At 32.6% G+C, this 13370-nt stretch overlaps 1 protein-coding gene across 1 annotated transcript in view; it reads right to left on the bottom strand.

The window, feature by feature from the left end:
* The window catches only part of LOC127707560 (protein dimmed-like), a 35334-nt gene extending 22598 nt beyond the window's left edge, over window positions 1-12736 (bottom strand). The window contains exon 1 of the mRNA XM_052212155.1: window positions 12562-12736. The gene's annotated coding sequence lies outside the window, so the exon portion shown is untranslated. The remainder of the gene's footprint in view (window positions 1-12561) is intronic.
* Window positions 12737-13370: the final 634 nt, after the last annotated feature.

Genomic DNA, 13370 nt, shown 5'->3' with positions numbered 1-13370 from the left:
AATGAAAAAAAAGTATGTAGTTAGTGGAAACCTTGCCTTACTAGTATTCTCTTGCCAAGTTTCTGTTTCTCGTATCTCTTACATGTACATCTTGCTATTGCTTTAAATTTATACGACTGTCACTAGTGAAGCAGGAATTAACTATACTTCCAGGACACATGAGCTCATCCCCGGATTTTAATTGGGAATCTTCAGTTGTTTGTGAATGGTAATTGTCTTTTTTTCTTTTTGACCCCCGCGCGACGCGTTGCGGGAACATATAAATAGTGGGCGTCCGTCCGTCCGGTGTTGTAAGCGCTCTCACGTGAACTTTTCTTGTCAGATTTTTATCAAACTTATATCAGAGGTTTATGTTAGCAATGTCTCGGACGAGTTCGAAAATCAGGACCGATCAACTTTTCTACAAAAAGTTATGCCCCTTGGAAATATCAATTATGTGAAAAATTGCATGTTGTCTGTCTCTCTTCGATTTTTTCGCTTTATTGAGTCTCCAAGCATTTCTGTATAAGGGCTACCTAGAGTTGTCTCAATGAAATACGCATGCCAAGCGCAGTAAAACATTTGACTGTATTTTTTTATTTAGAGACTATCTTTAAACAGAACATGAAACTTCAAGATAGTGTTAGTATATATATATATATGAACCAAAGAAGGGGTATGTATTAATGAGACATCAACCCACGACACATCAATAAAAACGAAAAGATTTTCTAAAATATTTTTTGTGTTTGTCTTCGACCTCATGCCATTAAAACAAATGAGCAAGCAGACACAAAGCAAATAAAAACACTTTTATCTTTGATTCTATGATTACATTTTCACATATAGATTTTTTTCTGTTTAAATTTGTCTGGTCTATTTTAGTTAAAAGACGCTTTTGTTTTGGAATGACTCAGACAAAGTCGTACAACTGCTTTTATGTAACTATACCTATATATATATATATATATTATATATATATTTTTATTGTGGTTTTGATGATTTATTGGTGTTTTACTGGGAGATGTAAAATTTAACGAAAAACAATCGCCATAAATAATTAACTGATTATATGGTTGGTCTCTGTATTGAAAGATTCATTGAGATTTGGTTAATCCCCTTTAAGAAATAATTCCGTAAATGAAATTATTGTGAGTTTCATAAATATTTTGTATTCATATATAAAATAGTTAATGGAAACTGGGAATGTGTCAAAGAGACAACAACCCAAGCAGAAAACAGCACAAAGCCACCAATGGGTCTTCAACGCAGCGAGAAAATCCCGCACCCGGAAAATCAGCGAAATTAAGGGTGGTAAAATTACTTAATTTTCAGCAATTTTAAGTCTTGTGATATAGTATATATCATTTCCTAGGATATGGTTGACCTTAAAATATCTGTCAGAAATACCTCCTGTATATCAATCACTGTTGAGTTTGGGGGAGGGTATTACTTCCCATCCCAAAATAGCAATCGATTTTTGACAATATAGTCATCTGTTGTTATTTATGTATTATTGTCATTTTGTTTATTTTCTTTGGTTACATCTTCTGACATCAGACTCGGACTTCTCTTGAACTGAATTTTAATGTGCGTATTGTTATGCGTTTACTTTTCTACATTGGCTAGAGGTATAGGGGGAGGGTTGAGATCTCATAAACATGTTTAACCCCGCCGCATTTTTGCGCCTGTCCCAAGTCAGGAGCCTCTAGCCTTTGTTAGTCTTGTATTATTTTTAATTTTAGTTTCTTGTGTACAATTTGGAGTTTAGTATGGCGTTCATTATCACTGAACTAGTATATATATTTGTTTAGGGGCCAGCTGAAGGACGCCTCCGGGTGCTTGAATTTCTCGCTGCATTGAAGACCTGTTGGTGTCCTTCTGCTGTTGTCTCTTCTATGGTCGGGTTGTTGTCTCTTTGACTAAATTCCCCATTTCCATTCTCAATTTTATGGACATCATATGTTTATATTTTAGGGATACGAAATGTTAATAGACTACTATTGTCTTTTGTTAACATTCTCAAGTATCATTTAACCATTTAAAAGAAAGCTTAGAGTCCGAAGACAGTTATGTTTTACCTTTTTAAATTTTTAGTCTGAAACAAGTCTCAGGATTTTAAATGCTGAATAATTATAGTGATTAATTGATTGATTGGTTGATTGATTGATTGATTGATTGATTATCTTTGTTTTCTCCATATATATGAAGATTTTACAATTTATATTATACGAACAATTTCACAAACATTACATAAGCATATCAGTAACTGCGAGTATTCTCAGATTTGTACTTAGTGTCTTTTTGTTGTGGGGATGTATAAGTACCACGCACGTCCACTCTGTGTTTTTGTTACTTGTTTTTGATTTGTATCGTTCTGATGAGTTAAGCCCTTTTCATCTGATTTTATAGTTTGTTCATATGTTGTACTGTTACACCACTGTCCCATGTTAGGGGAGGGTTGGGCTCCCGCTAACATGTTTAACCCCGCCACGTTCTGTATGGCCTGTCCCAAGTCAGGAGCCTGTCATTCAGTGGTTGTCGTTTGTTGCTGTTGAAGACAGTTATCTTTTACCTTTTAAATTTTAAGTCTGAAACATGTCTCAAGATTTTAAATGCTGAATCATTTTAGTGGAAATGTTGTAAAAAAAGAGAAATATATACAAAACTATTTAAGATTTTTGCTCTACTTTATCATATGAAGTCAATGATCATCGTACCAGGCTCATTTCTGAGTAATTAAAAAAAAGAACAGCTAATCTATCATATTGTGAATTATCTTCAAACGAAAGGTCATTTCCTTTAGATTTTCCAAGTTTATAAGTTTAGTTTTGATAAAGTACACAACATGGGTTATTGATAGTTATAAGCTGTTCTATAACCCGAAGCGATATGTTCTTTGATGGATGAATTTGAATAACATTTGACAGATAGTAAAGAACAATAACTGAATATTAAGCAGACAATTACTTGTCAAGTAGTTGTCCGAAATGGATCATTCTTCTAAAGGTGTCACTTTTCACCGACGTGAGGGTGTTAGGGTGATATTTCACTTATTATTTTTATGTATAGATTCTTATCAAGGGAAAACATCAATCACACATGACATCGGTTCCACAAAAAGTATATCTAAGGTTATGACATAATTATTATAAAATATGTGGACCGTCCTTTAAAAAAAAACTATAAATAAGGGCAATGTCCAAACAGCTTAAAGTAAAACTAGCAGCCCATCTTTTGTCGTGTGGCAGTACCTTTCAATTTTATGCTAGAGGTATACATGATACAGATTGCATCTGTACCCCTAAAAATACTTTGGGTTGTTTTCAATAGATATAAGAAGATGTGGTATGATTGCCAATGAGACAACTCTCCATCCAAGTCAAAATTTATAAAAGTAACTTCTATCTTATAATTCACATTAGGAAGAGTGGAACTGAAACCAGTTTCTCCTTTAAGGTGAACTGCTCACGGTTTCTTTTTTGATTTGCATTTTCTTTAAATTCCGACCTCCCATCCTAAAAGAAATACACAATTTGGATGGCACAAATTGCCATATTTTTTGCCGTAGGGGTTTTCTTTGTATGCAAAATACTAATTACAGTAATTGGAAAATGTCCTGAAGGTCACTACTGCATTTTTTTTATCGTATTAACATAATTATGCAATTCAAAGTTTACAAATCGTGATCGGAGTTTAAAATGATGGTCTGTCTACATCTAAATTTTTTCCAAAGATATTACAAAGCAGAATTACAACTCGTTTTCTGACTAATATGTTTGGATTTCATCAAACCGCATTGTTTTTGGTTAAGTCTTTTTTTTATCTGCACAAACACATTTGTCGACTAGACGAATTTATTACATAGCCATTAAAATGATGTCTTATGTCGATTTATTAGATAATATTTTTGCTTTGCCATGTAATGATCGATACGTCAGCTTCTTGCTAGTCACAAAAAACTCGGACATAATGTAATCTTTAATTGGTTTTCCTTGTAACCCTGATCGTTAGGTATCCGACGTTCATCATTGAGAGACGGACATAGCAATGTACTCCGAACACCGGAAACCTCTACATATGTCGAATGATCATAATCGGTCTACTAACAAGTGCATTATAATGTTACATGCATGGAAAACATTAAAACTGCAATATAATTGTAAAACTATTTTTGATAAAAGAAATGATGGACATGAGTTTACATTGTGTACGACAAGGAATTCGTGGTTAGTGACATTGCTTACACATAATGTAGCACAACACTTTTATGACGAATTTAGTAGATCTGTTAGTTATGCTGTCCGTTTTGGCCGACTGATCTTGTGCTTATATATAATATATATGTGTGACTATATTCGTCTTAATTAAAAAAAAGTAGATTTTCGTCAATACTTATAATGACTGCGCACGGTTTGGTAATTGCTAAAAAATATTTTTGTCTTTTCATTTAATAGAAACAATTCGGTCGTAGAAAAATAATATTTTTTTTTTCAACATGGATTTGATTCACATTACTATATATATGTGTGTTCCAAATATATCGTCTACATTGTCAACTATAGCTTCGGTCTCATAACATCATATATAATCTATGTATAATCAGTTATAAGCTATGTCAGTATCTATTGAATAAATGAATATCATTAAGTAGATAGTTGGCGTCAATCAATTATATTTATTAAGATGTAAATATATCTTATCTTAATGTTTTTTTTTATTATTTGGATACTTTTGTGTCGATTGCTGCGACTCTTTTCACAAAAAATCTTACGATTAAAATTGATCGTAAGTTATACTGAAATGTTCATGACTTACGAGTATTTTTACTCGTAAGATTTTTTGTGAAAAGAGCCCCAGATCTTTGATAGTATCTGTTTAATTTATTCACATCTTCATTAGCCTGAGACGAGTTAGGGCTCGACATATCATATATATATATATATCTATATGTGATTATAATTTTATAATTTTATTGTTGAATATTTAGGAGATAACTGTATTGTATTTTAAGCTCCGACGGCATCAATTGGTGATTTGATGGTCGCATATACCCGTTTACTGTCACCGCGAGTTAACGCGTCACCAGTAAACTTAATTTGCGACCCTCAAATCACCAATTAATGCCGTCGGAGCTTAAAATACAATATTGTTATCTCCATTCTAATGAAACTGACAGAAAACAACGTCAAATCATACATTTAAAATGTCATTCGTCGTCTGCACTTCCGCGTACGTTTTCATAGCATCAATTGATGCCATGAAAATTGGTGACGTTATCCAATCAAAATGAACGTTACAAACGATGTTGCATTAGAATGTGCGTTGACCCCTCGATGATGGTTATTTGCATACGTGTGTTGCTGTCGAAAACCCCTCATCTCCTTCTGTCCATGTTAATGTAGCAACTTTTCAAAAAGAAAATTCTAATGTAGCACAATTTCTATAATGAATAAGTGCAAAAAATCATACAAGTTAAAAATGAAACGGTATAAGAATTCAGTCATATTTTAAACTGTTAATGTGCGGATCAATGTAACCACCTTGCCTTTTAAACAATTCAAAATGCAAAGCGTTAAAAGAAATGGTGTACCTTTTGAATATAACGCTTGTCATTAAATTTATCAATACAAATCAAAATAGTTATAAGTTATTTTTGCTCTAAAGCATCATCTATACAGTTAGCCTAGACATGGCGCAGGCAAATTGGCGACCTTTTGCTACGCCAAAAGTAACTTGCTCGAAATTTCGGTCCAGAAACAGTCAACGATTGAATTTGGGTATAGAAATATGGTCATTTGGACTTCATATCCGAGTGTAAAATCTTAAAAAGAGGGAGCCTATGGAAAACCCAAAAAGGAAAGATGGTGAAAAAATCAAACAAGAGGTACAAAATGCCGTTAGGAAATGAAGATTTTCTGAAATTTAAAGAAAATTAATTTAATTGTTTGGAGGAGTTAAGGGTACCAAGTATAAATGAACGAACAGACAAACGAACGAAAAGACGGACTAATCAAACATAATGATCACAATACATCCCCATTATACAAATATAGCCCTGTTAAGAATTGAAAATAAGCGAATTGATATGAATTCCATAAAAAATAAGCGACGAGATGATTTTACAACAGTAAAACTTATAAACTCTTTCATAAAAAATCACTGTATATCTGAAAGGCGCATGAGTTATAGACCCGTCCGTTTGTTTGTATGTGTTAAATACTTTTCATATGTCTTTTATTTTCCCCTATTTTATATATTCTTTTTAACCTTAAAAAACGTTACGTGCTGCACATGGACAAGGGTAAAACAGTTGAAATATTAAAGAATAAATAACAAACAAATCAAAAAACAAAAAAAAACAAAAAAAAAACGGGATCCATGTCTCACGCGTCTGTGATATATCCCTATATTCGTGATAAATAGGAGGTAAGACAAGAGCTATTATTTGGCACATGATAAGTAGTACAGGCACTCAAGCCTTTCAAAACTATGTTAATTTTATTGATAAATGAACAGGTTAATATGATCTGGACTTTTTAGTGCAGACAGGTCACTCGTAATGGCACTGTGATGTCATAAACATGTTGAAATTGACATAAAAATGCATCTATGCTACCAGACTTACAATTTTGTACGCCAGACGCACGTTTCGTCTACTAAAGTGATGCTCGAATCAAAAAAGTTAAAAGGCCAAATTAAGTACGAAGTTGAAGAGCATTGAGGACCCAAAATTCCTAAAGTTTTTGCCAAATACAGTCAAGGTAAGGTAATCTATTCCTGGGTGTAGAACATTCTTAGATTTTTAAACTTTCCATTTGAGCTAAAATTACCATTTTGCACATAGTTTTTGGAACAGCCTTACCCAAAAAGATATAGTACACGCAATGACATCTGACGTGTGCAATTGGGTAAAACTTGCTCATAATAGGAACTCAAAAATGAGACAATCGTTGGCATTTTAAGCAGTTTAGCACTAAATCCAAGAAGTGTGAAGCCCTAATGCAAAAATACAAAACAAAATTTAAGAACAAAAATACCGATGTCTGACAGACTTATAAACATCTGAATGATGTTATTTGTAGCTTTATGATATTTTTTTTATTTTCAAATCCAAGGTGCAAACTGAAAAGTAGACTTGATATCATATCTTCTCCCTAAGCAAATGTTTTGACCAGTTTATGATATCAGTATCCCCGTTGTAAAGTTTTTTTTTAGTAATTCTAATTCTTGAGACGTCTCTGAAAAAAGTGCACATCGAAAAAGCGAGAATGAGCAGCAAACCAAGATCAGTATGCAAAAACAAAAACCATTCATCTTATGTTGGCTATTATGTTGATGATAGATTATTGCATGGAAGGTGAAAACGTAGTTGGATAGTTGTATGTTTTTAAAAATATTTTCACTTTTTTCACTTTTACTTTTTTTCTGAATGACACTTTTAATTAATAGAAAAGGACAGCTAATATGCATTTACACTACATATTCAGTGAAATAAATGTACCTAGCCTTATATACTTTAACACTTTCTGCAATGTTTTGAAAGCAACTTCATTAAATATTCCCCTCCAATCTATGTGAAAACGATTGAGAACATGGGCTTGTGCATTGTCGTATTCGACTCTCTGCGCAAAGCAAACGTCTTAATCTATTATTTTGTAAATGGTGGACGAGGTTGAATAATTAATGTCATGTTATTTATTTGTCTTATGTATGCTTCGTTCATAGAACACGATCAATCTGTTTGAAATTAACACCATTAAAAAACGAATGTTTGTGACGACTGATAAAGAAAATCTGCAATTTTACCATTTCATATTAGAAAAATATTAATTGATTCTTTACGTAAACATTTTTATATCATTTATTCCAGTGTTGAGAAACAGGTGTCCTTAATCCAGAGATGAAAACAACCGAACGAACAAAAAATAGCTGTATATATGTACTCAGTTTCTGTATCAATATCAACCTTAGGCGTAATACAATGGAAGGGTGGGGGAAGGGGGGAATCAGAATCTTAATCTCAATACAGGTCCACAGTGGACACTCGTAGGGTCAATGGTAAATACATGTCCACAGTGGACATTCGTAGGGTCAATGGCTGGATCTGCACATTTAAAGTTATTAGACTAGATAATGTGTCGGCTTCAATCGGAAGATCGAGAGGACGACCATGAAATATACCACACAGAAAAGATTTGAATGTTCGGTAGGTGAATATATATTTTAATTAACATGTTGTCAATCATACATGTTCCTATCTGCTTAGTATGTACAAATATGCCTCTCTATGGCCGGTTAATTAATTAGTGTATATGTTGACTTTTAACGGATTTGCGAATATATAATATTGAATATTTATGTACATGTATTAAGATATGAGATGTTATGTACTTAGTTAATTTGCACTTATTATGTGAGAATTGTCAGGAAGATAAGTTGTAACAAATGAGGCTATACTCTTGAAGTAATATTATTATTATTATTATTATTTATTATATATGGAACACATAAGAAACTGCAAGGCACGCTGTTATCAGACACAAATCTAAACTATGTTCTTAAAGAGCGACTATAACTTTATATTATGCAAAAAAACTCAGAAAACGAACACGAAACTACCTTATCAATACTAGCTTCCTGCTTCACGTACTATACATATGGTTGAAGAATTGAGCTCTCTTGCTTGAATTTGGAACTTGTGTTCCTATATTATTCAGGGTTTAAGGAAAGGGGGCCTACTTGTGCAAATGCCAAAAATAAAGTCGAGCGTAGCAAGGCGACACATTTTTTGGCCGATTTTAAGCAAACAAATCATATTTTGCCCGATCAAAGGGGGCTGGGAGTATGCCCTCTGAACCCACCAACGAATAGAACAAACTATCAGTATGAAAACCACATAGGTGTTTACATAATGAATTATTTGCATGGTTTTCTTATGTACGAATTATCCCTCTATTAATATCATTTATTTTGTTTTGATTATTTTTTTTAGGTTGAAACACTCGTACTCGATAGATAAACTATTCAACATGCAAATTCTTTCACAACAAAAACAGTCAAAAATATTCAAAATGGTATCCTTTTCTTACATTTTACTGAAAATTGTAAGTTCAGTGTAGACAAAAGGGGATTAAACAAAGAAGTTTAGCTCGACCAAAGGAACTGGCTGCCTTAATATAAAAAGAGAAAAGCGACAACTGAAATCTGGTATGACTACAGTATATACATTTTGACCAATCACCGTACTCTCACTCACATAACAAAATTCCAAATGAATGAAGTTTTAAGGGTTTTCTGCGTTGTTCATTTCGCACCTATTTTATTCCTTGTACAGGCAATGAAATTTCAAATTTTGATGAAAGAACTTAGATTTTCTTTTAGTAAGGTACTGCGTTAATTTATTTAAGAATTTTTCATTTAAGGGTTGACAGCAGATGCTAAAGTGTGTTCAAAAGCACAAAACTGGTGGTTATTATAGAAATAAGAAGATGTGGTATGATTACCAATGAGACAAATCTCCACCAGAGACCAAATGACGTAGAAGGTTAGCAACTCTAGATTACCGTACGGTATTTAACAATTAGCAAAACCCATACCGCACAAGAAGCTTTAAAAAGCCCCGAAATGACAAATTTGGTAACAGTTCAAACGAAAAAAAACAACGATCTGATTTATGTACAATACAACAACGAAACATAAATATGAAATGCAGCAACAAACTACAAACACTGAATTACAGGCTCCTGACTTTGGACAGGCACATACAGAATATGTCGGGGTTAAACATATTTGCAGGTGCGCCAACCCTCCCCTAACCAGGGACAATAGTGTAACAGCACAACACAAGAACAAACTATAAAAAATATGTTGAAAAGGGCTTTATTCATCAGAACGATACGAAGAACAAAAGCAACTAACAAAAACACAAAAGACACAAAGTACAGATGTGAGAGTGTTCGCATATACTGAAAACTAGTTCAAAGCCAATAACCAGTAGTAAAAAATCATGTATCTCAGACTATAATATCAATCAGTACACATCCAACTGCAAACTGGGTTAAGTGTAAAGACGTCAATAACAGTCAGAGACAAACATGGTTGTTTGTTATGAAGGACTAGTATACATACACTTATATGTATTGCTCTACACCTACCCTGGTAGTCATGTTTTGGGCCTTACATATAAACACCGTTTCATTTCTACCGTTAGATCTGTTTAACCTACCGGAGCACCTGATACACCCCCGGTTTTTGGTGGAGTTTGTGTTGCTTCAAGTCTTCCGTTTTCTGTGTACTGTTTTGTCGACTGTTTTTTGTCTTTTCGTCATTTCAGCCGAACTTTGATACACAAATGAATCATCAATCGAATAAGTTAATTCGAAGATCATGAATTTTTAATTGCATAACTGGTCCTTATTGACATTGCAGTTGTATACAATGTGGAACATTATGCTCTACACGTAGCATTGTAGGTATATTGGATATTTTTTAAAAGCATGCAACATCTCCTTATTTTTATATATGTTTGGACAGAGCTTGGAAGTATTATATTCAATAATTCTATGGACAGGGTCACTATTTTGGAAGTATAAACCTTAAGAAAGATGCGACATCGTTTTTGGTCTGATTTAGAGATATATTTTCTTTCTAATTTCAATGTCTATGTTAATTAAGCTTGACCATCTTTGATAGCTGACTTTTCATTTTTCTTGCATAACTATTTCCAACAATTTGTTGGTCAGGATATATATTTGCATTTGGTAAAGATTACAAATGTTTGGCAGTTGCAATGTCGGGTTATTCATGTTTAAACTACCCCTCCCGAACATTAAATGGTCACTCTCCATGATAGAATTGAAAGACATATTCTTCTTACAATTCTGGTGTCAACTTTTCAACTTTTTGTTCGTACTAAAGCTTACACCTTTGAATTAAAGAAAAATATCGAATAGGTGAATATTTGATTGCTTATTTTAAATCGATACAATTTGGAGCATATTTTACCCTGCAAATTCACCGGAAATAAAACATTGGAAGATATTTTAACCATCGCAGAAAGGAGTTGAGAAAATGTGAATTTAAGCAAAGCCTTGATGACACAATTTGACTGTCACATAAAAATAAGTTATAAGCAAGACTTCTTAGATTTTTGCAAAAAATTATATAATTTTAAGAACATTTTGGCTAAATTACTATAGAGCACAAGCGTTGTCGCCCAAAAATTATTTTGCCATACAATTTGAATAAATAAGCACAAAAATGTATTTACTGTTGAAATATATCTTTTGGGGAGACGGTTGTGCTTTATATTATTTCTAAGCATATACAAGTCAAATAGTTAAGATTTTGCTGAAGTTCTTCCTTTTTTAACTCTTTATATTTGCATTTGCATCAACATTTGTTAATTGACACTCATATGGGAAATCACCGATTGTGCCAGTTAATGTTACTCCTATTAATGATAATTACTTTTTTATGTAAGGAAATTCAACACCAGGATATGATTTCAAAGGTCATTGACATTTTTTAAGTAACATGTAAACACATATAACAATGACGTTTAACATGTAAATATTATATTTTTATATAACATAACATTAAACCTATTGTGTCATTTGACAATAGGACTCTTTCACATGTATCTATCAAACTGCACACATTTTTTGCCAAACAAAATAAAAATCTATAATTTGATGACTTGCGTTTTGAACATTTCATATACTTTACAGTATATTTTGAAAACATCTTCAGATATTCAAGATAAACAAATTTCTTTAATGATGAAGGAAAAAAAACGTTTGTGTACCACACAAAATGAAGATAATAACACTATTTACTAAATGAAGTTTAATATCAATGCTCATTTTGCCTTTCTTAGTCAGACCTCGATTATTTTAATGCTCTTCAATGTTTTTTGACTCCAAAACCTTTGAACCTGAGTATACATTATGAAGGTTATCCCCATAAACACGTTTCGAGTCGATATCTTATGATTGTATCAAACAATATACATTGTATCGGCGATATTAAGAGTGGCTATACAAGATATCTTCTATATTCCATAGTTTTCCATTGTGTAGTTTATTTGCTCAATCGTCAGTTTTCTGTGTAGTGTCGGGTGGACTATTCGTCATTTGTACATATTTTGTTTTGATCGTGGTGTTCTCAGCCTTTCTTTTATTTATAATTGCCCGACTTGGTATTTTTTAACTTTTAAATCTAGCTATTCATTTTTCTTCTCACATAGTTGACCCATTTACAATGATGATATGACAAGTATGTCACAAACCTGAGACAATAACTGACCTTTAGGTAATATAATTACCGGTAACCACGTAATCGAAAATATTTACATATCTAATGCATTTTTTTTATATAGAAATCTATTTTGATTTGATAGCAGATCGATGAGTGCACTTCAATTTGCCCCTGATTAATAATTGATTTAAATTGCATTTATAAACGTCAAACAATGTCATAATATTTACATATTATTTACAAAATATGAACCACATAACTATATATATATACACGTATTTATAGGATATAAGTAAGAACATTTTATAAAATGATACTTACCGATTATTTTGGGTGATATACAGGGTTGTCGTGTTCCTCTTAAACTATTTCCTTAAAGAACTTTACTATGTAATAATCTCACGGTCTATGGATTAAAGAAGGAAGAGGCGGAGCTTTCATCACTTTGTCGGTGATCTATCAAAATCTGTCACAGGTTTTTCATTCATGAATGAGTTCTTATGAGATTGAGTACAAATCTGTAATATATCGGATAATGTAAGATGAGGAGAAACAACATTATCTAAATGTTAAGAAATGTTCAAAGTGATCTGTGACTTGATAGACTACAAAACATGAAACCAAAAAGTCCAACATAATGTTTTATGTCAAATTATGGTATTGCAAGGTCATGTACATTTCATTACGTTCCTTGTTTTTAAAATATTTGATTGTGACAGAACACAACCATGAAACACACATAATGTCAAAGCAAAAAGTAAAGGTCAATATATTATGTGTAGTTGGTCAAAATTTCATATTTCACATATTAAATTTTTTATTTAACTATATATACTAAATAATACATAACAGTAATTTGTATACTGTTCAAGTCGTTCAAAGAGTACAAGGTAATGACGCTGCTGCTGATGATGATGATGATAATGATGATGATGACGAAGGCGAAGAAGACGACATGGACGAGGAGGAGGTTGACGACAAAATGATGATGATGGTGATGCTGATTAGGAGGAGGGGGAGGATAAGGATTTTGATTGTAGTGATGACAATGATAATTACGACGACGAGAAAGAGGTGGAAGACAAGATTATTATGATAAACTTTTTGCGGATAATAAGAGCTACTAATAC

The sequence above is a fragment of the Mytilus californianus genome, unplaced genomic scaffold, assembly GCF_021869535.1.
Source record: "Mytilus californianus isolate M0D057914Y unplaced genomic scaffold, xbMytCali1.0.p SCAF_7, whole genome shotgun sequence".
Lineage (NCBI taxonomy): Eukaryota > Metazoa > Mollusca > Bivalvia > Mytilida > Mytilidae > Mytilus > Mytilus californianus.
The sequence above is the reverse complement of the archived record's forward strand: the minus strand, read 5'-3'. Positions and strand labels throughout refer to the sequence as shown.